The sequence below is a fragment of the Eptatretus burgeri genome, chromosome 3 (assembly GCF_056783735.1).
Source record: "Eptatretus burgeri isolate ZD-2024b chromosome 3, Ebu_testis_v1, whole genome shotgun sequence".
NCBI lineage: Eukaryota > Metazoa > Chordata > Myxini > Myxiniformes > Myxinidae > Eptatretus > Eptatretus burgeri.
Genome location: NC_140963.1, coordinates 65,920,390 through 65,944,327, shown reverse-complemented (window position 1 = coordinate 65,944,327; position 23,938 = coordinate 65,920,390). Strand labels below are relative to the sequence as shown.

Genomic DNA, 23,938 nt, shown 5'->3' with positions numbered 1-23,938 from the left:
CAAGCTGACGAACATATCTTGCAAAACTTCGTTTTGGCAAGATAATAAAGAAAGACCCACCCACATCTCTCACCTGTGAATGGAGGGAATAGCTAATCAGCTCTCACCTCATCGACTACACCCAGGTGTCTAGGATTGTATAAATGATTGACTACTCCCATGCTCCTCTAGCCAAAGTAGCTGCATAAAGCAACCCAAGAAGACTTACGCAAGGTATAATAATTTATATAATCCTAGCCACCTGGGTGTAGTCGATTAGGTGAGTGCTGGTTGGCTATTCCCTCATCCACGGGTGAGAGATGTGGGTGGGTCTTTGTCTTTGTCTTTGTCTTTGTCTTTGTCTTTGTCTTTGTCTTTGTCTTTGTCTTTGTCTTTGTCTTTGTGTGTGTGTGTGTGTGTGTGTGTGTGTGTGTGTGTGTGTGTGTGTGTGTGTGTGTGTGTGTGTGTGTGTGTGCGCGCGCGCGTGTGTGCGTGCGTGCGTGCGTACATGTCTGTGTGTAAGAAGGAAGTCGCAAACAGCAATGAAATAATTCAAATTTAAATTCTTTATTTAAAGCCTGACGTTTCAAGAACAAACTAGTGCTCTTCCTCAGAGGCGTTGAGAGTGCTGTGGTGTTAACACCATTAAATGTGTCGTGTCCGAGTGGTGAGTCTCTCCAGGCCGTGTTTATAATGTGACTGGTAAAAAAATGGATTTCAGACATTATTTTGTTTCCATCTTCACTGTTATTCGATGAAGCATCATTTTGATGAGACAGTATGAATCGTAATTAACACTTGACCACACGTGTGCCTTCCCTTACTATCACCTCACACTGTCTTCCATTCCCACACCGCTCCTTGCTCGCCCTCCCTCCTCTCTCATTTCTGCTCCACCTCTTCACTCTCCCCCCTCTCTCTCCCCAACCTCTCTCCCTCTGTCTTACCCCTCTTTTTCTCCTCTCACCCCCCCTCTCCCTTTAGTATTCCCGTCAGCTAAGCAACAAGTGGTATTTGCTAGTATATTATAAAGCAGAGTGTCCGTCTGTCCATCTCCGAACTATTCCCTTAGTTTTGGGGCGAGCCCTGTCAAACCATCTGTGGAACATTTTGGGGTCCCAGCGGATGTCCTGAGGTGGGTGGGAGGTTTCGTAAATACCTCAATATAATTATGTTTTTGACTTTCGATCCATATGAAACTGTTCCTGATCTGGAAGTAAACACATCGCGGGTTTGGCAGAAACATTCGCTGCTTTGATAATATCTCAATACAATTATGATTTTGAGTTTCCATCTGAATGACCCCACTTTTATGCATTCCAAGGTGGGTGGGAGGTTTCATAAATTTCTCAATATAATGATTTTAATTTTCGATCCATACGAGGTGTTTTGTACCTGTCCTTTCTCGCCAGCAGATTTGTTTGTATTGGTTGTCACGTGAGAATGGCATCTGTATTCATTTACCTCACAAGTGTTTATATTTTCTAATATTAAAGGTATCGTAATAAGTTGTGATTGGAATGATACTGTTTCGAATTAACATGTATGGAGACTGAGTTTGAAGGAGAATTAGGAAATTATATGAGGGATTCCACACATGACATTCCAGATTTGGCATTTACAGTTTCGCCTTTGACATCCACATTACTTCTGTTGGTCAGATGCAGTAAGTTTTTTTGCCCAAGTGCATCACAAACTGGCTGTCCAAGTGTGACGTTCGACTGAAGTTGTCACAGGGATGTGGAACTTGTTGGCGTAAACTTTTTTTTTGAGATGTAGACCACCTGCTGTGCATAGCCCGGGTACCTCGCTGGTATGTGTGTATGTGTGTATATATGTATATATATATATATATATATATATATATATATATATATATATATATATATATATATATATATATATATATATATGTATATATATATGTCTGAAAAACACAGACAAGATAATATCTTGCAATACTTTTGGTCCATCCTGTGTCTTTATTTTGAAAAGGGTAGTCAAATATATTGTCCTGTAAGACAAAGTTTTGTTTGAACTAATTTTATTGATGTTCCCCCCCCCCCTTTTCCTTTGCTTCAATTTCATTTTATTTCATTACCAATCATTGCCACAGTAAAGCAAGTTTTCCTAGTTCTTGCAACCTGACTATCATTTGATGCAGGTGTGCGATTTAAATTTACAGGTAGACATCTTGTCACATTTTTGAGGAAAGGAAGAGGGGGAGGGAATAAAATTGAGAAAAGTCGTTGTGGGTGAGAAAAACAACATGAAGTAGAGGTTGTTTAGAGAAAATAAAATAAATTTCATCATATTCCTCCCTTGAAAATTTTTCAAAATGTGGGCAAAAGTCACAGTTATAATGCAAAGTATATACTAAAAATATAAATGAAGTTAAGTGAAGCAAGGATAAAGTGTGTTTGTTCACTGATTTGTTTAATTGCCGATTCTCCAGGTGGAAATGTTGCAAACCTGTGTGGCACGCCAGCTTGGTTCAGCGAAGTTGGTCTGCCTATAAAACAGAAAATATATTGTGAGGACGTTCGAGATCGTACATGATGATGGATGGAAGGAAAACTCAAAAACGTCTTGTATCACTTTTTGTACACTTTTGTGAGTATGTATATGTATATGTATATATATATATATATATATATATATATATATATATATATATATATATATATATATATATATATATCTATTATAATACCAAGCTTGCACAGTAAAAACTCGGCTCGCCGTCACATCATCCCTATGAAATTGCTGTGGCACTTAGCGGACATGCCGACAATGTTTGGGAAGTCTTGGCGTTCCATAGTACCACTTGCATTTTGCACAATTTGTATTTTTGTCATTCCCCGTGTATGGTCTGTCGTCTGCTACCAGCTATGTTGTATTGCTATCCCGTGCCTGTGCACGGGTATCGCTAGTATATATATATATATATATATATATATATATATATATATATATATATATATATATATATATATATATATATATATATATATATATATATATTTACAAAACTTTTTGGGATGTTTGTAGGAATGTGGAGTTAGGGTTTAATCGATAATATACGCATGAAAAACACACTTTTCAGAAAGCACATTAGAGATCGTTAAATAGAAAAAAGTAATCTTTTGTCAACAAGTATTTCATTCTGTATGTATATATATATATATATATATATATATATATATATATATATATATATTTTTTTTTTTTTTTTTTATAAATACTCAGCTTTCATTTGCATGAGACGTCTTGTGATGTCAGACATAGAAGATACTGCAGAATATGAGTCTCTGTGATGTTTAATGTCTAATTATGTAAAGACCACAGAATACCAATCTCTATGAAGGCTGTGAAAGTTGTCTGACATGGAAAAGAGCTGCCATTAGTGTGGAGGTGTCTTTAAATATTTGATAATTAATTGGCAAAAAGTTAGTTTTTTGAGGATTATGGTGTAACAATGGACAGTGTAACTTTCTCCAACACTAACGATGGAGGGGAAAATGGTTCAGATATGTTATTTTTCATTGGAAAGGCCTGGATCCATATCATTAATTCATGGAGACATTCATGCCAGTTACAAAGCATTGAAAATGGCTACCACAGAGGAATAAACAGGTTGAAATGACATTCCATCCCAACAATATTCAACAGAGATGGCAAATGAAATCACAGACATCGGCGAGGAAAAATGATGTATAAAATGCAGAATTGTCTCAGGGGTCAGATATTACAGGTCGCTGTCTGAAAAACAAAACCATGTCTCAAATGGTGCACCAAATGGTCACTATGCAGATGCCATAAGTCAGGTATCTTTATTTATTCTTTTCATAAGAAGGCATGTAGAGTTTTTGCCGTGGACAAACGAGCTCAGTCCAGTTGGTTTGCATAATGTCTGGTTTACCAATAGCAATTTAACAGGTAAATATTGTATGGTTAAAGCAAACTTACATAAAGATAGGCTTATATAATTTTAATCTCCTTAGATGATGGTAAGTATTTGTAAACTCCAAATAAAGAATTATGCTGTACTTTACATGCTACACTGCTACAGTATACTCATCATACCAATCATTGTGGCTCAAATCTCATTGCTATGTCGACATCTGCATGTCAAAAGGAAAATAAGTTTAATGATCACAACTACAAGATTCAAACCATTGAGGCATCTTGCAAGGGGATTGCAGTAAAACAGTTATTAGGGCTACAGAGATTGTGTTGGACCTGCAAAAGTGGTCGACCCCAATGTTGGTAGTCTTCACACGTGACCACACCCCTCCCTCTCCCAATTTTTTAAAACACTGTTGAGTGCTTCATCCTCATCAGAATGTTAAGATTCTGAGTAATTTTTGGAACGTTCATTGGTGATCTTACAGGAAAAACTTCTTCCAAAATTGATGCAGTTGTTTGTCAAGTTCAAAAGTTTCTGGATTTTCGAATTCCATTGCAACAGTATGTCACATTGTACTAGCTTGACAACGAGAGTTGTAACACTGCTTTGTTGCCAGTATTGTCACCAGGTAACATGACATTATTATCTCATTAATTTTCAGGCCAGGGCAGAAAATCGATGTTTTCTCTATATTTGCTGAACTCTATGGTACTTTTTTGGAAGACTTTTTTTGAGACTATGATGTAATATTTGTCGACCCTTTACTCTAACTTCCTGAAAAAAATCCCAAAATGGTTCCTAAATCATTTTATAAATGTCTGCATTCCATTTACCAAATATATTTTGCTTTTATTTGCTTTTCATTGTTCGATAAGTTATGATGCAGTTTGTACTACTAATACAATACATTTGTGAAATTGTTGTTGACAAATGGGCTGCAAGAACATCATGTTAAAACTGAAAAGATAAATTATGTCTGTTACTTATCATTCTCCCATTTCACCATTAATCCTTCAAAATCACAAAATGTTTATTGAAAAAGGAATACCTCTTCAATGTTTATTCTGAAATGTACTGTAAATAAAAATCACTTCATAATACTTCCACAATTGTGATACAGTCACAAAAAGTACAATAATAGTTATGGACTTTTCAACCACTATCTCACCATTCCAAAGAACAATACGTGACAGTAATTGTGGTGGATCTCTCATTGCCACTTCTTGTATGGAGGCTTATTGGTAGAACATGTGACTATGAAAGGCATACAATGACGTAAAGAAAGCTGTGATGAGGGAAGCAGTATGGGAAGTAATTTTGAACACAGCTGGCAAAGGAGTTGTTTGGGCACTTGTACAACACTCCCTCAGCTCCAATGGAGCTTCATCTATTTAATTATAATAAATTTGACATTTCATAGATACTATTGATTGGCAGCTTTTGCAGCCTCGCACCACGGGCGACAGCAAATCATCCAGAATGAAATTTTTATAGATCTCTTTTGCATTAGCCTCCCGCGCGCACCGTCGCACACCATCATTTATAGGGGCCCAAGACCTTTTCCAAAGCCTGCACAATCAATACATCATATTCTGCTGGGCGCCAGGCAGTGAGGGAGGGGGCTGGCAGGAGCTGCCAGGTGCTCTGAAGGTACCCGAAGGATGTGTATTTTGTAAACTACTGGCTGACACCTGCTGGGAGCCTTGGAGGGTTGAGAAGAGACCAGGGCAGATATATGGGCCCGTGCCGCTTCAAATGAAGTCGGAGAACCCAGGATGATTGCAAGAAACACGCTATAAATGGCCCCGAGCTAAATGCCTGACAGGTTTTAGATCTGCACTATCCCCGTACGCCTTGCCTTTTCATTACGATAAATTGTCCACTTTGAGGTGACAAAATTGCCGGCAAGCTTTCCTCATATATATTCATCAAGCATCGAAGAATCCTTAATATTTAAAATTTAAGGATTTCTTTATTCCATAATATGAGTTCCCAACAGTAATGAAAGAGGATGAGAGGGAGTAGATAGATTGCTCGTTTTTATTGCAAGGAAATCGTAAATGGGAGCAGTTATTTTCAATGCTCTGACTTGGTCGTTGATAAGTTTCTGAGGAAATTGTTCATACAACACAAAATACACAGCTTCGTCAAAACAGCTGCAACTTCTAATGAAGGTATATCGCGGGAAATTAGTATGGTAGCTAAAGTGCCAATTGCGTGAGAATAAGAAGCAGTGGGGCTTTGTAATACCCATGCACTGGTGTAAAATTATAGCAGAGTCCAGATCATTCAGAGTTGATGTACCTCCATCACTTTGCAAAGGCTGCATGTCTCCCTTATACCCCCACCGACTCTCCCTGAATTGGCTCCTCATGGAACAAACGACAAAGTTCGGAATTATTCGAACAAGTCAAGATTGAGCTCAGCTGGTAGCAGGACAATTTTCCTGACGGGGCTTTTAATTAACACATGGCCAATTAGGTGGAAAATTGGGCTAATCAATGCCGTTTCTTGTCGATTAGCACTGGTCAATAGTGCATGGTATTCCAGACATATCGGTCGATGTCAAGCAAACTGTGTGGTAAAAGAAAAATTAAAGAGCATGTGAAGAAAAATGTAAAGATTTTTGCCTTCTGATCTGTTAACCTTTTCCGGTCTCCCTGTGATTATCAATTTCCAGTGCTTTTCAGCTGAAATTTCTGCTACGCATTATTAAATACATAAAGCACATACTAATGATATATCTGCACAGCATGAGGCAAACCCTGTGCATCCCCATGGGAGTTTACTGAGCGAGATTGACAGCAGGTTGTACAAGCTTGTAATCTATAAAATACTGTCAACTCTCCAGAGATTCTTTAAAAATAAAAACTCGTACTAAGGTAACGGTTAAATTCATCCGGTAAAGTAAAATGCTTGAAGCAGAAGAGATTATTATAAAAAGAGGAAATAAGGAGTATATTACTCGTATTAATTTCATGTTTTTCTCTTTTCTTTAATGATGACATCACAGATGTTAAATAATGAATACTATATATATATATATATATATATATATATATATATATATATATATATATATATACACATCCATCCATCCATTGGGACCATACTCTGTGCAGTGTTGCTGCTGCCGAAACAGTCTCCTTGGCTATTGGGCACAATCCTGGACGGGTCGCCACTTCAACACAGATATATATATATATATATATATATATATATATAAAATGGTAAAAGACCACAGGAAAATATCGCCCTCATTTCCCAGAATACAAGATGAGTAACATATAATACTGCACAGTTATTCCAAATAAGCTTACCTGTTGCATATTATGCAATGTGTAGCATTTTGAGAAAACACAAATGAATTTATTTCAGGGGATCCCTTAACAAACCAGTCAGTCTCTTCTATCTTACCAGGTCTCATTTAGATATCTCATTTTGCACCTTGCCATTTAAAAAATATTCTGTGCCATTATTCACTCCAGTTTGAAATCCAGCAGAAGATAATTCCTGTTATTATGGCTTGTTGAACGACATCATGTCCCATTTTGTTAACCAATAAAAAGTGATCATTTGATTGACACATAACTTCAGAAATATGTTATAATTACTGAGTAATGAGATTGTTGACTCATAAGATCTCAGGTCAGCATGGGTGATGCTGTGAGAAACACCTGCATGAACATATGAAAGTGAGCAGACAGAATTGGAGGGCCCATGCCACTTCAAATGAGGAGGAGATTGGGACCATACTCTGTGCAGAGCGTTGGTGCTGCTTCAGCAGTCTTCTTGGCTATTGGGCAAATCCTGGATGGGTCGCCACTCCGACACAATATACCAGCATGCTGGCACTCATTTTGCCGACCTCGGAAGGATGACAGGCCGAGTTAACCCCACCTGGTATTAATTCAACAGCTGAGCGGGATTTTAACTCAGGACCCTCGGATCCAAAGCCCACCACCCTAACCATTAAGCCAACACCAGGCATAAGTCAATGATTAAGAATGACTTGCAGCCACGTTAATATTACAACTAGCAACTTCTCTGGTGAGTAAAACCCTCAAAGCCACAAGTATCATTTTCCACAGGAAAGCCAATGAGCCGTTAGCACAGCAACACACAATCCAATTAATAGAATGCACAGCCATTTTCTTTCTGTTTAAACAATACATTTGTTTGTGATTGCAAAGGTTTTTCTTGTTTATCCCAGAGATATCATTATTTGAAGAAACGGTGCATTTTGTTTCATTGCCTTTCAATCAAAAAAGTTAATTAAGCAATCTGCTTGTAAAAGAGATAACAGAGTTTCTTTAGAGATCAACATAAAAAGTTTCTCTCATCCTGTTACTTATGGCACTAGATAAAATTTTCAGGCCGAGAATCCGGGAGACAACTTCCAAAAATAATTCTAGTTTTATGGCTGCTTAATAGCCAAGTGCCAAAATCTTGACCATATATGGTATCAGGCATCGTGATCTTCGGTACAATTGTCAGTTCATGGTTGTGTCCTATGTACCGAGCTATTATTGTTATTTCTATTTTTTCATAGTATTGATTTAGGCAGTCTAGTAAAGCGAAAATCAACTGGCATGCAGGAAAGAAATAGTGCACATTGAACATGTCAGTTGTGAGGTTAGGGCATGACCTACAGCCTTGTTTTCTATCTTGCCAATTTGAGCCGAAACAGTGTTGATTATAAAGGAAAACTGGGATCAAACGAGGTAAAATGAAGAAGTCAAGACCCTTGCGTCATGGGGCATGATATTTGTGAAAAATGACCATGAATGACCGATTTTTCAGATTATCCATGTGCCCATTGTGATGGAGCGTGATTGGTGAGCTGTCAGTATGAACACATAGCACTGCATCATCATTTTAACCTCCACAGCCCAAAATGACCATAACATTGTCTCTGCCCTGAAATTACAATAAAACGCTGAGCGCCTGCTTGTAGCTTGTTTATCATTTCAAACTCCTTCGGGAAATTATTCACTCCATTATGTTTCGTTTCAGAGGTGTTCTTCATTTTCCCAATACTAATGCCATTTTGTATCTTTATTTCTGCATGCAGGAACAAAAATCTTCCAGAATTTTATTTATTTATATTTTAGCTAATTATACAGCATTACATATGAGATATAGAGATACCACACCGCATCATTCATCATGATCTATGTTTATTTGTTTTTTTAAATAATATACTGGATATGAAACCCCACTTTTCATTTTATAATGGGAGTGTAATTGGAAGAAAATGCAGTTTATATTAAAATTGAAATATAAAGTAATTGTTGAAAATTGGACATTTGATAGTCTCATTCTTGAGAATACTAGGAAGGTCATATCCATCGAAGGGGAAAATGTCAGGACAGGAGCTGATAAATGGTCAAATGTTTAACAGAGCAGAAACAATAGAGACATTGGCAATACAAAAAGACCATAAAGGTAGCTTATAGCTACCCCTCCCCCAATGGCCGAACTTTTGACACGATTTAGACAGAAAAGCTGGTAATTGGCTGCATTCAGTCAAGGTCCCACTCGTCCCAACCTCCTTGTCAATTCTTGGCAGATGGTTAGTGAGTATAAAATGAGAGAGAGAGAGAGAGAGAGAGAGAGAGAGAGAGAGAGAGAGAGAGAGAGAGAGAGAGAGAGAGAGAGAGAGAGAGAGAGAGAGAGAGAGAGAGAGAGAGATATAGATATAGATATAGATATAGATAGCTCTCTTTAAGCTTTTATCATGGACCACCACTAAAAAGTACTTTTCAGTGTGAAATGGTCATATAGACTTGTAAAGATTTGCATCAACACAATCGTTGGAGAAGAGTGGTATTGTAGGTCAATACTGTTGAGAGATCAATGGGGTTCTCACAACAATTTGTGAACGTTTCTGTTGGTAAGAAGCATCCTTACACAGGCTGCCCTCTGAGGCTGAGAAAAATTCTGACCTGACTCGCATGCAATTTAAACCCACACCAATGAGGGCAATGTGGCAAGGCTTGACCTACCCCACCATCAAGCTGCTCTTTAAGAAGACTGGGTGTTTTGAAAATATTTTTCAGCAAAATGATAGCCACCGACAAAAAACCAATAACATCAAAAAAAATTTTTTAACCATACTATTTTGTTAAAGATGGTACATAGATATATAATTAGCGAAAAAGCCAAAAAGCGTCATCATAAACATTAATTGCTTTAAATAAAATGTGATACCACATGTGGGAAAATCACAAATATGCAAATATACATGGATTCCCTTTCCTGTCACCCTGTGTTCACTCACTTTCTCTCAACACCTTATGTTGGTTTGTGAAACTTTTTTCACCTTAAAATAGCAAGCTCCTTTTTCTTTAATATTTACCTTGATCGGTCTTTCTTTCACCTGACGAACCCCCTAATATGGTAAAATTATCGTTGTAGTAGTAGTAGGTCTTTGTTTAACATTTACCTTCTGCATACAGCACGAATCGAAAAGAGAGAAAATATTAATATATTTTTAGTTTACTCGAGTAAGCTTATGTAAAGCACAATTCACATAAATACGACCCTAAACTGGAATATCTCTTCCAAAATTAGTGTGTGTTTTGTGCTCCTGTTCAGGTTCCTTCAAAATAAAGAACAGGCCTGTGATGAACACAGATTGTGGCATGTGGAATACCTCAACTTCATCTTTCTTTAAAACCCTCAATTTTTCAACCCATTTCTTGCTAGTTCCACTCTGAAAAAAAACCACAGCTTGCTAAAGTTAACAAATCTTCTCACTCAAGGACATTAAAAAAATTCTTCCCCATCACTGCATCTTGTTTGTAGCTCAGACAAATGGCATTAATTCTCAAATTCATACTCGTAAGCATTGTCGTCGTTCGCAATTGCTTCTTGGACCAAGATTCAAGTTTAAATTTGTCCCCTTATTTGCATCATTGTCAAGGTACTTCTGTACTATTCATGCAGTGCCCCTGAACATAATGACAGGAATTTCTTAATTTGTTCAGGGAACCACTGATAACACATCAATTCTTCATCTAAATATGCCACAGGATCTTTACCATCCGACAATGCCAGCAGAGAGTCCACAGGCAAAGGAGGGTGCACCCATAATGCATGTCTTGCGCACAAAACAACAGTCTGACAGTTTATAGTCAGGTCAATAATCTAACCCAGACTAGACGGCTCAAAGGAAAGTACACGATACCATCCTCTCTGACAAGTTGTGCACAACATGTATGTCTGTCTGTCTGTCTGTGTCTGTGTCTGTCTCTGTCTCTGTCTCTGTCTCTGTCTCTGTCTCTGTCTCTGTCTCTGTCTCTGTCTCTGTCTCTGTCTCTGTCTCTGTCTCTGTCTCTGTCTCTCCTTATTATTATTATTATTATTATTATTATTATTTAGTCTGCTTTCAACTTGAGCAATGCAATAAATTCATAACAGCATGATCGAAAACCAAAGCTAATCTCTAACGTGGTTCAAAAAACAAGCTGGAGTTCATCCTCATCACTCAAAAAAACTGGATGGTATTCATAGAATACATACCCCACACAGTCTTTGAGAAGGACTTGGTGTGAGCCAACTCTTGTTTTTTAAGCTTTTTTTTTTTTGATCCAATACAGCTGCCAGACTGCATGACCAATTAGGTCATCTTTATGAAACATTATTTTCCATGGGTAGTTGATCATTTACTTAAATATTGCATTGATCGGTGAAGCAGTTTCTCCTATGAAGATTTTCAAAGATTTTCCCTTCGATCCAATACGACTTCCAGACCACATGAAACATCATGGTCATTTTTATGAAAATCCTGTTCAAATTTCAAGTAAATCGGATGAAAATTGGCAATTTTAGAAACTTGGTCCATGTTGACCTTTTGGCCTATGTTGACCTCAAAAGTATTTGGTTATTGAATTAAATGACCAAATGTGCAAATCCTCTTCAAATTTCAAGTCGATAAGATGAAAATTAAGTATTTTAGAAAATTGGCCTTTCTTGACCTTTGGCCTATGTTGATATATGGTCATGTAACATGTGGTAAAGTTTCAAATTCCTCCACTAAACGGTTTTCAATGTATGCTCTTAACAAAATGCAGGCACGTATGACGTACAACATACATACGGTACGTACACTACCGATTGCTTTACCCTTTTTTCGCTTCTCGAGCACAAGGTGAAAAAGAACTTCTCCTTCTGATATGACCATGGATGGACACTGAACCTCAAGCAAGAGCTTGTTCTATATATATTTTTACTGGTCATATTCTAAGAATTTTACATGTCTGGTACCCAGCCTTACTTGTTCTCTTTCTCATAATGACAACCACGTTCTTCTGATTTCATCATTGCATTTAAGAAAATATTTCAATCACTTTCAAACTCACATTCTCTCTTGCTCTATTCCCTGAAAATTATTCCCCTCATTGCAATGTCCTGTAGTGATTGTTATTCCTCTCCATAAATTATCTTTCTGTCTCTTTGGAAATAACTGTCTCTATCATTTTGCATTAAGTTTCGAGAGTTCCTCTCTCCAACAATTTATATGCTCTTGGTGTATCACTATCTGAAGGGTGCACCAAATCGAAGTGGTATGCACACTCACCTCGAAGCTGTCTTGCCTGCGTTCGAATCTCAGCCAAGCTATAAACTGTCATCCTGGCTTTTCACAGGCAGGGCGATTTATTAATGTGTCTCATCCCTCGGATGGATGTGAAAGTGGGTGTCCCATCTGCTGGCATTCGTGGACGTTTAAGTTCCCACTGTGTCCATTGCGAAGAGTAGATGAACTATCGCCGGCTCCCTGACAAATTTCCCAATTCCTGCTCTAACCTACAGTGAGCACTGTATCAGTGGCACAGCTGTGCCTTCAGAAAATCATGCTACCCACAGCCTTGTGCTCTATTTGAAAAAGAAGTACACCATATGACAACGTTAAAATAATACATTGATAAAACAAAAAAGAAATACAATGCACTGGCTTTTCCCCCATTTTTTGGCCCAAGGATTTTTTTTTATTTTGGCCAAATCACTGGCCAATCCTGAGATTCGACTGAAGGCGATTTGGGTAAGAATATATAACTTAGCCAGGGTTTTGGTGATAAGGCATGTACTCTTCACCGAAGACCTACTGTAGGATCTTTAACGTCCAGCAATGAGCAGTGCTGGTAGACGGCTCCACCAACTTAACGTCCTTCTGAATAATGGTGCAATATTGATGCCTCATCCTGTCTGTGCATTACCAAGGCGACAGTTTACAGGTGGGCGAGATTTGAATCCACGTTGGACAGCTCAAAGGTGAATGTGCAGCGCTCTTGTTTCACAAACTATTTTCTTCGACTTGTCTACGCTTTTTCTTCCCTCTCGGCAATTAATGCATTATCTCATCACTGTCTGTTTTACATTTTCAATCCCTATTCCCCTCTTAACGGATTTGTTTATTCCTTGTGCACTCAGCATTCCTTGATCTGAACACAAGGACTGGCAGGATAGTTCTAAGCCAGCACACTCCACTCTGAGCCGTCTAGTCTAGGTTTGATTCGTAGCCCGACTATTAGCTGTCATCTTGGTGCTTTGCAGCCAAGCATTGCCTCAATGAGTGTACCCTCCGTCAGATGGGACATGAAGGTATGATACTCTCTGCCAGGATAGTCACTGGTGTGTGGATGATGAACATTTCACAGTATCTTTCGCAAAGATTGTCTCCCACACACTGGTTTATTAAAAATGACTGCTATGACTTAAAGTGGGCACGGTGGCAAGGGCAAAGATAAGCTCCCAGAAACAATGAAAACAGCAGTTATGTGCTGCACATGTACGCGTGAAGTACAGTTGCCTGCAAAGTATTCACCTCCCTCCAAAGTTTCACATTTTGATGCCAACTGAGCTTATTTCATGATTCTTTCAAATCAAACTCAATGTGTATATATATAGAGTCTTCACAAACTACTTCAAAGCGATAATGCTAAAAATGCACATAAAATGTGAATAAGTAAGATTAACAGAGAAAATCAGATGATTCTCAGTTGTAGAAGTATTAAAACCCTTTACCTAATTAACCCTAAATCACTTCAGAAGCAAATTATTTGTTTGAGAGGTTACAAAATAAGTGTAATAGGTTTCCCCTGGGTGCAATCAATGGTTTAACTGAAAACATTTACCTCCTCCACTTATCTAAGGAGTTTTCAGGTGCAACTCACTTGGTCAACCAACAAGGCAGAACAAGAACACCAAGGAGCTTTCCAAAGTCAAACATAAAGTGATGGAGAAGCACCATTCAGGAGAGAGTTACAAGAAGAGTTCACAGTCACTTATTATCCCTTTGAGTGTGTTGAAATCCATCATTAAGAAGTGGAAGACGTATCACACCACCCAGACTATACCCAGATAAGGTCACCCATTTAAACTGAGCAACCGGGCAAGCAAGAAACTGGTTCAGGATGTCACTGAAAATCCAACAATGACTTTGAAAGATCTGCAAAGCTCGATGTCTGAGATGGGGGTCAGTGTTCATCAATCATCAATATCCTGTTCCCTTCACAAACCTGACCTCTTTGGCCAGGTGGCAAAAAATACACCATTACTGAAAAAGACACATATATATATATATATATATATATATATATATATATATATATATATATATATATATATATATATATATATATATATATATATATATATATATATACTCATATGGAGTTTGTGAAAAAGCATCTCATTGAGACCACAGGCATGTGGAGGAATGTTTTGTGGTCAGACAAAACAAAAATTGAACTTTTTGGTCTAATTTCAGTGTTACGTTTGGCGCAAACCTAACACTGCCCATAACCGAGTCAACACCAACCCTATCGTCAAGCATTGTGGTGGCAGAATCATGTTATGGGGCTGCTTTTCATCGGCAGAGACTGGCAAGCTTGTTAGGATAGAAGAGACAATGAATGGTGCAAAGTACAGGAGAATCCTTGATTTAAAAAAAAAAAAAAAAGCTGCTTCAGTCAGCCATGAGTCTGAAACTGGGTAGGAGATTTGGGAGTTAGAGTGGGATCGTGATCATGAAAAATGGATCGTGATCGTGATCACATTTCAGCAGGATCGTGATCTGAAGCACAAAGCTGAATCCACACTGTAGTGGCTGAATAGAAGAAAATAAAAGTTCTTGCGGGGCCAGTCAAAGTCTTGACTTGAACCCATTTGAACATTTATGGCGAGACTTTGGCATTGCAGTCCATCAATGATCCCCAGCAAACTTGGCAGAATTAGAGCAATTTTCACATGAAGAATGGGAAAAGATTTCACCAACTCGCTGTGCAAAACTCGGAGAGACCTCCCCAAAAAGACTCATAGCAGTCATTGCTGCAAAAGGTACTTTCCTCAAGTACTGACCTAAGGGACAGAATACTTTTGCAACCAATGAATTTTGATTTGTACATGTTTTTTTGCAGGTACTCCTGACATGTTACTCCTTCAACTCTAACAGTGTTTAGTTTGATCTGTTCAGTCATGAATAAAAAAGATAATTTGGGAATTTTTTTTTGCATAATTCGTAATTCATCTAAATATGGCATTATTGGTTGGGGTGAATACTTTTGCAGGGCACTGCATGTAAACTGTAAACCTTCTATCGTTTTTTGCACACCTCTTCTATAAGTTTTGAGGTATGCATTGAAAATGAAAGCTGGTGGGATTGCATTGAGGTGTTCACCTTCACCTTTAAGCTGTCTTGCCTGGGTTTGAATCTCAGACCAGCAATAAACTGTCATCCCGGTGTTTCATAGGCAGGGTGATTGATCAGAGTGTGTGCCGTCTTTCGGATGGACGTTGAACTGGGCATCGCAACTGCCAGCATGAGTTGGTGGACATTAAAGACTCCACGGTGTCCATCACTAAGAGTCGGCAGGCTATTGCTTGCACCATGAACAAATTCCAAATTCCAGCCCAAACTACTGCTGAGAAAGCAATGGCAAACCATCGAATATAACCCTTGTTAATAAACTGCTTTGGCAGCACCAATGATTTGTTGTAGAGTATGATACATCATAATCAGAATTGAAAACAAAAATAAAAAGTATACTCTGCAGAAGTAATAGGGAGAGAAAGAAGCCCATCATTTTTCATCTCATGGCCAAATACACTGTCACAGATGACATCACTTGCCACAAATTACTTCAGCAATAAAAGGCAAAATAAGAAAAAGAGCAATCAGAGATTGCAGACCCTCCCCAGGACTTCCTTTGTGCAGTGTGTCTGTAGTTTTGTGTGGTTTAATTTGTCTGGCGTTTTTGTACTGGTGTGTTGTGTAATTAATATGAGACATAATTAGAACCATATGTCCGATTAACTTTATAAATGCTGGCAGCGATGACCGGGTCCCAAAACATCCCACTTTGATTGGACACCTGACCATGACCCATTAAGTTTTTTGTTTTTTTATTATTATTCAATTGAATTTAGAATGGGATTAAAATAAATTCAATTCAAATAAAGTGGAAGACCAAAGAGGTACAGTCCTGCATTGGAATAATCAGAAGGAACCCGAACAAGCAAATAGCAAAGATGAAGTCATCAGGAGGAACCTGGATAGGATTCGCATTTCAGCTGCTCCTCTTCTACCCTCAAACCCATCCAGGAACAGCCAAGTGAGCCTTATTCAAAAAACAAAAATTCAAAAAAACAAAGGAGAACCCATATCAAAAATTTCAATATTTCTGGCTGCCATACCATGCATCCCATCAGGTTGAAATTTAAATCAAGTATTCCCCATCACTACCGGATCATACATTTGAAGTTTCAGATCGATTGATTCAGCGGTTCCAGAGAAAACATATTTAATATTTTTCTCCAATCCAATATGGCTGCCAAAACAAGTGAACTATCAATTATTCCTTAACAAACATGTACAAACAAGGCTTGGCAAACCTTTGTTTGAAGTTTCCCCTCAATTTGTCCAGCCATTCTAGAGAAAAAGATTTAAGAGGTTTTAGGGGAAATCCAATATGACTGCAACATTATGTGACCTATGACATCATATTTGTGAGCCTTTTGTTCCTCATGGATAGGCAATCATACCTGTCAAGTTTTGCCTGGATCTGGTCAGCCACTTCAGAGAAGAACAAGTTTGAAGGTTTTCTTTTTTTAGCTCGCTTGTTCGAAGAACAGAGAGCTATAGTGATACCCCCGGCGTGAGCGTCAGCGTGAGCATGAAAATGTTAAATTTTTTGATGCACGGAAAAACTCCTCGACGGATTTCGATGAAACTTGGTGGGGGTTTAGGTATGGTCCAAGGATCATGCCATCAGATTTTGGACTCCCCCCCCCAAAAAAAAATTGTTTGAGAAATTTTTTTTTGCATTTCCATATATTTTAAGTGATTTCCAACCCCCCCCCCCCAAAAAAAATTTTTTAGAGAAAAAAAAAATTTTTTTTTTTGCATTTCTACATGTTTTAAGTGATTTCCAACCCCCCCCCCAAAAAAAATTGTTAGAGAAATTTTTTTTTTTTTTTTTTGCATTAAAACATGTTTTAAGTGATTTCCTGGAAATTGGAAAAATAAATTGTTGGAGAAAAAAAAAATTTTTGCAACTTTTTTTTTCAACAAAATTTCGATTTCTTTTTTTTGCATTTCTACATGTTTTAAGTGATTTCCAACCCCCCCCCCCCCCCCAAAAAAAAAATGTTGGAGAAAAGAACTATAACTCTGTCAGTACTGTTGACATATTTAATGAATAAGATATAAGGTTCACTTGAGTGACCCAGCAGTATTGACGGCGCAGGTTTTGCACTCTCCCGAGTGCTCCCCCTCAAGTTTCCTTTATAATGTTTTTATCTACCACACTATTTTTTATACGCCCGATATGTATGTATGTATGTATGTATGTATGTATGTATGTATGTATGTATGTATGTATGTATGTATGTATGTATATATGTATATATATATATATATATATATATATATATATATATGTATATATATATATATATATATATATATATATATATATATATGTATATATATGTATATATGTATATATATGTGTGTGTGTGTATATATATATATATATATGTATGTATGTATGTATGTATATATGTATATATATATATATATATATATATATATATGCCTGGTGTTGGCGCAGTGGTTAGGGCAGCAGCTTGGGATCCAAGAGGTCCTGAGTTCAAGCCCCGTTGGGCCACTGAATTAATACACCAGGGGGTTGACTCAGCCTGTCATCCTTCCGAGGTCGGCGAAATGAGTACCAATATACTGGGCCGGTGTATACCCCGGTTAAATTAGGTGTACCATATCCCTGTGTCGTAAGAGGCGACGAGGGTTGCGTCAGGAAGGGCATCCGGCGTAAAACATGTGCCAAATCACGATGCGGATCATACAGATGATCCGCTGTGGCGACCCCAAACGGGAGCAGCCGAAAGAAGAAGAAGAGATATATATATATATGTATGTATGTATGTATGTATATATATATATATATATATATATATATATATGTATGTATATGTATATATATATATATATATATATATATATACATATATATATATATATATACATATATTTCTATGTATATATATATATATATATATATATATATATATATATATATATATATATATATATATATACATATATTTATATATATATATATATATATATATACATACATACATATATTTCTATGTAATGTATGTATATATCGGGGCGTATTATGTGATACCGGTCGTCCATCTGTCTGTTTGTCTGTCCGTCCGTTCTTGTCCGCACTCTAACTCCCAAAGTTTTCAACTTTCACGTTTCATATTTGGTACATAGGTACAGACTGTGGAGCCGTTGTGTCACGACATACCTTCGTCATCTAAAGTGGTTGCCATGGCAACCAGGATGCTGTTTCCGTCCGTTCCTGTCCCCACTCTAACTCCCAAAGTTTTCAACTTTCACGTTTCATATTTGGTACATAGGTACAGACTGTGGAGACGGTGTGTCGCGACATACGTTCGTCATCTAAAGTGGTTGTCGTGGAAACCAGGATGCTATTTTCCATCCGTTCCTGTCCGCACTCTTACTCCCATCACAAATGACAATTATCAGGCGCGCGTTGTCATGGTAACGGCAGCAGATTGAAAATTTTCACAACTCATTTAAAGCCACCTTGTGACATTCAACAACTTATCATCGGTGCTTGTTGCCTTCATTCTGATCGTAGAAAATATTTGAAAATACCAAGGAACATTGCTTTTCCACCAGCTTTACGATCCCGTTATCAGGTTTGAAATATGTTATAAAACAAAAATATGTATTTTATATGTGTGTTTTTCATGTTTTGGGTGACCCTGACCTTGACCTTGGGTCAATTTCGATCGAACTTTGTACACATGTTAATATTACATGCATAAATAGACAGTATAAGTTTCAATATAATAAGTGCAAAACTGTTTGAGAAATAGCCATGTGTAATTCACAAAATTCCCCATTGGTTTATAATGGGCGATAATATAAAGTGATGCAGAATCCAGATCCTGATCTTGAACATCACCAAAAGTCACATATCTTTTTGCACTGTGGATTTCTATCAGCTGTTAAAATTTCATCCAAATCGGTTAAGAATTGTGACCTGTAGAAGGAATATAATTATTTTTTAAATCACGCCAATAGCTAAAAACTTTGATGTCATACGCTTGCGAAAGCTGTGCATAATTTATACTAACATGCATTTCAAAACATTTAGATATTCCATTGAGGTTTGTTTTGACGTCAACAGGAAGTCGCTACGACTTCCGGTCACTGACTTATGTCCAAAAATGTGTTTTCACGTTGTGTGACGTCACGTCGTGACGTTTAGTCCGATTAAGACGGGGTTGGGACGCGGACCGTCTCAGGTGGATTGCCTATCAGGTGTAAAAATTTAAGAACGACTGGTCTAGCCGTTTGGGCTGTAGACGACCGGACAAACAAACAAACAAACCAACAAACGGAACAGACCAACATACTTGACAAAATCGAAGATTTCGCCAAGTAACAAACGGATCCAAATGCAATACCCTCTCCTTTGGCGAGAGTAAAAATACAAAAATGTAATGGAGACAAACCTTAATCTCAAAACACCTGCCCATGTACATGTTGAAGGGAGCACTCTGGACACTCCGTTATTTGTGTCTGGTTGCAGAACTTCAAAAATCTATGAAGAGAATAAAATAATATAAACGAATTGCCCACACAAACGACACCAGCAAGTCTTGTTCTCAATCTATCTTGGCTGAACTTTTTAGGGATTTGTGACTGTGTGCCCTTTGCATGCCTTGTATTTATGTTCATCACTTTAACACAGGCACAATGACAACTGATGCTTTCTTTTGACTTTTCATGGGAAATACTTTCAGCTGTATTTATACCTCCTACATAGATTATATCTAAATAGGAACCAATGATATAAGTCCAGAAAAATAAGAAGAAGTGGAAGAAGAAAAATGTTCAAAACTATTAGTAACGAGTCACAAGGACAACTGGACAACTTTGGGGGTACAAACCTCCGTCACAAAAATCCATTTGAAAATGAGATAAGCGGTGGAGGAGTCTGCCGATGAAGCACCGTCTACGTGCTCACCAAGTGGTTATCAAATGGACCAAATTGTTGCATTGAACGCGGTTTTTCTCCAGTGGCCACATCCACTTTTGACCAAAGCGCTCCCTCGGGCAAACCTGTCGCATTGAGAGCACCTGACCTTGCGTGCAGCTGGTTCAGAATTACGCGACACTTTCTTACAACAGACAGGGTAAATGGAATGTTGAAAACACAGCCTAAGTATCCCTGTCGTTTAAGCATCGTTTCTGTTTTTAGCAGAAGAACTCCCACCGTCCTCTCCATATGCTTCGCTGCCTTTTAACCAGATTGCTAGCGCATTTTGAAAAAGTCGCCTTCGATAATATGGACTCGATGGTTTTCTAAACGGCGGTGGATTTTCCGCTACCATTCCCTGCTGTTCTTTCGTGTTACCACCGGGATATAGTCTATCTAAGTGTCTTCAACTCGAAGTCTTTTGCAATCTCTACCATGAACCAATTTAATAAATACAATATTTACATTCCTTCACATTCAAGAAAACATGTTGCATCTTCACCCCCACCCATCCACCCCCACAAAAAAATCCAATAAACTTCAGGCTGGAATAATTTCAGACATACTGCATATTGCTTTATCCTCGTTTTCAAGTCTTTCTTGCCAATGTTGTCTGCATACATCCTGCAGTTACAGTCATGAAATGAATCTCTGGTTCGTGTATCACGACTATCCGTGCCCTTAATTACCAGTTTCTTAAACATTGGCCAAGCAGAGCTCATTGATTCAGCGAAATCGCAATCTAACTGTCAGGTGAAAATGGATCGATTGAGCTCGCCGAGAGCACACGCTGGTAGAATCTTTGCATCTAAAGGCTCACGGCATGCCTGGATCAGGGTCCATACTTATCCGGTGCTATCACAAATACCGCTTTACTATATGTCTGATTTGGCTGAGTGTTGCTTTTCCTTTGTGAAATATAATTACACCCTTTTTGATCGAAATCCGGAGAAAACATCTGGGAATAAGAATCACTCTGCTTAGACTGACATCGTGACAAGGACAGGTCTGCTATGTCCTGAATCCATCTTGTCGATTTTACAGGCGGTTTCAACCCCCCCCACACACACCAGCTCCCCCCCCCCCCCCCGCACTCTACAAAAAAGATAGCCTGGAGCAACTCAGTTGGAGAAATTCATAATGGAAGCTTTTAGCCAAACTAGTACTTGCACGCACCAAGTTCAACATTTCCATCATTGGAAAGGGCATGTCAGTATTCAAATCTTCGAACTTTCATGCTTTCATGTATAAGGCAGAGGTTTCTCAACTTCTAGTGGATTTTCCCAGTTATTGTTACAGGTGATAAGCAAAGAAGCAGAGGTTCCACGTGAAAACAGACATTACGTCAAGTATCATTGTATACATATATACCATAATATGGCCCTTCTGACATGACAAATGCATTATGGCGTTTACACACATGCATCCTTCACTTCCTGCCCAGATAGCTTCAGCTATGCATACTTGAGTATTTTAAGGACCGAGGATCGAAAGTCACAAGCAAAGGATTGTGGAGTCATCAAGCATGGTTTCGCTCTTGTTGGAGTTCATCATGAAGACCCACCAACTGAGCATATTTTAGTTTATTATGATGTCCAAACACAAGCGCATCTCCCCCCCCCCCCCCATGATGTTGGTGAGGCAGGAAGACAGAGGTAATGTTCTCATGAGGCAGACGGACATTACTGCTGACATACTGTGCTGTTATATGATGCAAACTGTGCTTTGCTGCTTTACCAAGCCAGGAGGTACATATATATATATATATATATATATATATATATATATATATAGTTATGTTGAAGGAGTTAGGGGTTAGGTAGCATCTTAAGTTAGTGTTATCCATGTGTTAATGTAGGTTAGAACATTTTTTGTAACCAGGGAACCGTTTGAGTGAAGTTGTACTGTTATTGTGTGTGTCGTGGGAAGGGCAGAGTTGACATCTACATTAGGTAGGGAAGCATTTGTCATTTTTGTCTTCTCTGTGAACCAGGCATGGCAACCAGGCAAGGTGAGGACAGGGTGGTACCAAAGGGGATTTATGTTGTGTTTTTATCCCGTGTGTGGCTTTGAATATTTCCTCGCTGCCCGAGATGGTTCAAGGGGAGCAGTGATGTCAGCTTGCTTGCGTGATGGCACCATGGTGGCAACTACGTGCCGGATGAGTGTGCCGAGCCAGTCTAGGGGGACGGATGCTCTGGCGCTGTTGGCATGGCAATGAAGGAGATGATAAAAGGGGCTGAATGGGGGTGGGGAGAGAGTTGAGTTGGTGTGTTTAAAAAGAATGCAACCCATTGGAGTCCTGGGCATGCTGTCTTGGGCCTTGCTTTCGCTTGGGTTTCTTTTTCTCCACTATCTGCATGTGGCCCACACTTCTCTCTGGCTGCCATACAAGCTCTCTCTGTCTCTCTCCCTTTCTCTCTTGCTGGGCTGTTCTTTCTGGCCACTTCACAACCACTGCTCTCTACCCTGTCTGAACAACTGGACGCTTCACGTCTCTGCTCGGTACCGTATCTGTGGGCTGGTCTGTGCTATTCACTGATCTGTGTTGCGGACTTGATATCTGCTTGCCCTGGAGCAGTATTTATACACAGTATCCTTTGAAAGACTGTGTGCCCCCACCCCCCCCCCCCAATTGTGAATGAATGATTTGTGGCATGATTAGTTTTATTCTCTGTATCAAGTCCCTTTTGTTGTACCATGTGTGCTTTAATTTATTTATTTTCATTCATTGTGTTTGTAGCCTGGTGTTGGCTTAGTGGTTTGGGTGGCTGGCTTGGGATCCTAGGGTCCTGAGTTTGAGTGCCGTTTTCTACTGAATTAACACCAGGGGGTTGATTCAGCCTGTCATCCTTCTGAGGTCGGCAAAATGAGTACCAGTGTACTGATCCCGGTGTATGTCCCAGTTAGTATAGGTGTACCATATCCCTGTGTGTCGTAAGAGGCGACCAGAGTTGGCGTCAGGAAGGGCATCCGGCCATAAACATTGCCTCAAGAAGGGAACCATGATTGCATGGAGCCCGGAAAAGCTAACCCCTGCTCAAGCCGCTGTCACACCTTGACGATTTAGCCAGCGTATGCCGATTTATGAAAAATTTGTCAAAAACGCCGGCGCATGTCGAAGACGTTATGGGTACGTTTTGTATACGTTAAGAGCACGCTGAAAAACACTGCCATACGTCGTAGTATGCTGGCTTTAAACGTTGTACTTTTGGGTTGTCCTCAAATTTTTGCATACTTGAAATTTTACGACGTATGCCGGCGTATGACTCACACGTTCCGCTACGCTGGCCATAAGTTGTAGGCACGTTATGCGATCGTTGACACACGTCGACACACGTTACTTGTAAGTTACTCATAAGTCGAAACACGTCGAGGTAATGTTTAGCGTACCCGAGACTTATTTCTAACCTATGAGTAACGTTTTGTAAGCAGGCTA

General features: G+C 38.7%; 1 long non-coding RNA gene across 4 annotated transcripts in view; it reads left to right on the top strand.

Annotated features, from left to right (window-relative positions):
- The first annotated feature begins 235 nt into the window (after positions 1 to 235).
- LOC147030096 (uncharacterized) overlaps positions 236 to 23,938 on the top strand; it is a 59,099-nt gene continuing 35,396 nt past the window's right edge. Inside the window, exons 1-3 of one of the 4 annotated variants that reach the window (XR_015055758.1) lie at positions 236 to 259; positions 1,052 to 1,114; positions 2,435 to 2,592. This is a non-coding gene — a long non-coding RNA (uncharacterized LOC147030096). Of the gene's footprint in view, positions 293 to 1,051; positions 1,115 to 2,434; positions 2,593 to 23,938 lie in introns of all 4 variants that reach the window. The other 3 variants (XR_015055759.1, XR_015055757.1, XR_015055760.1) reach the window with 3 other exon arrangements.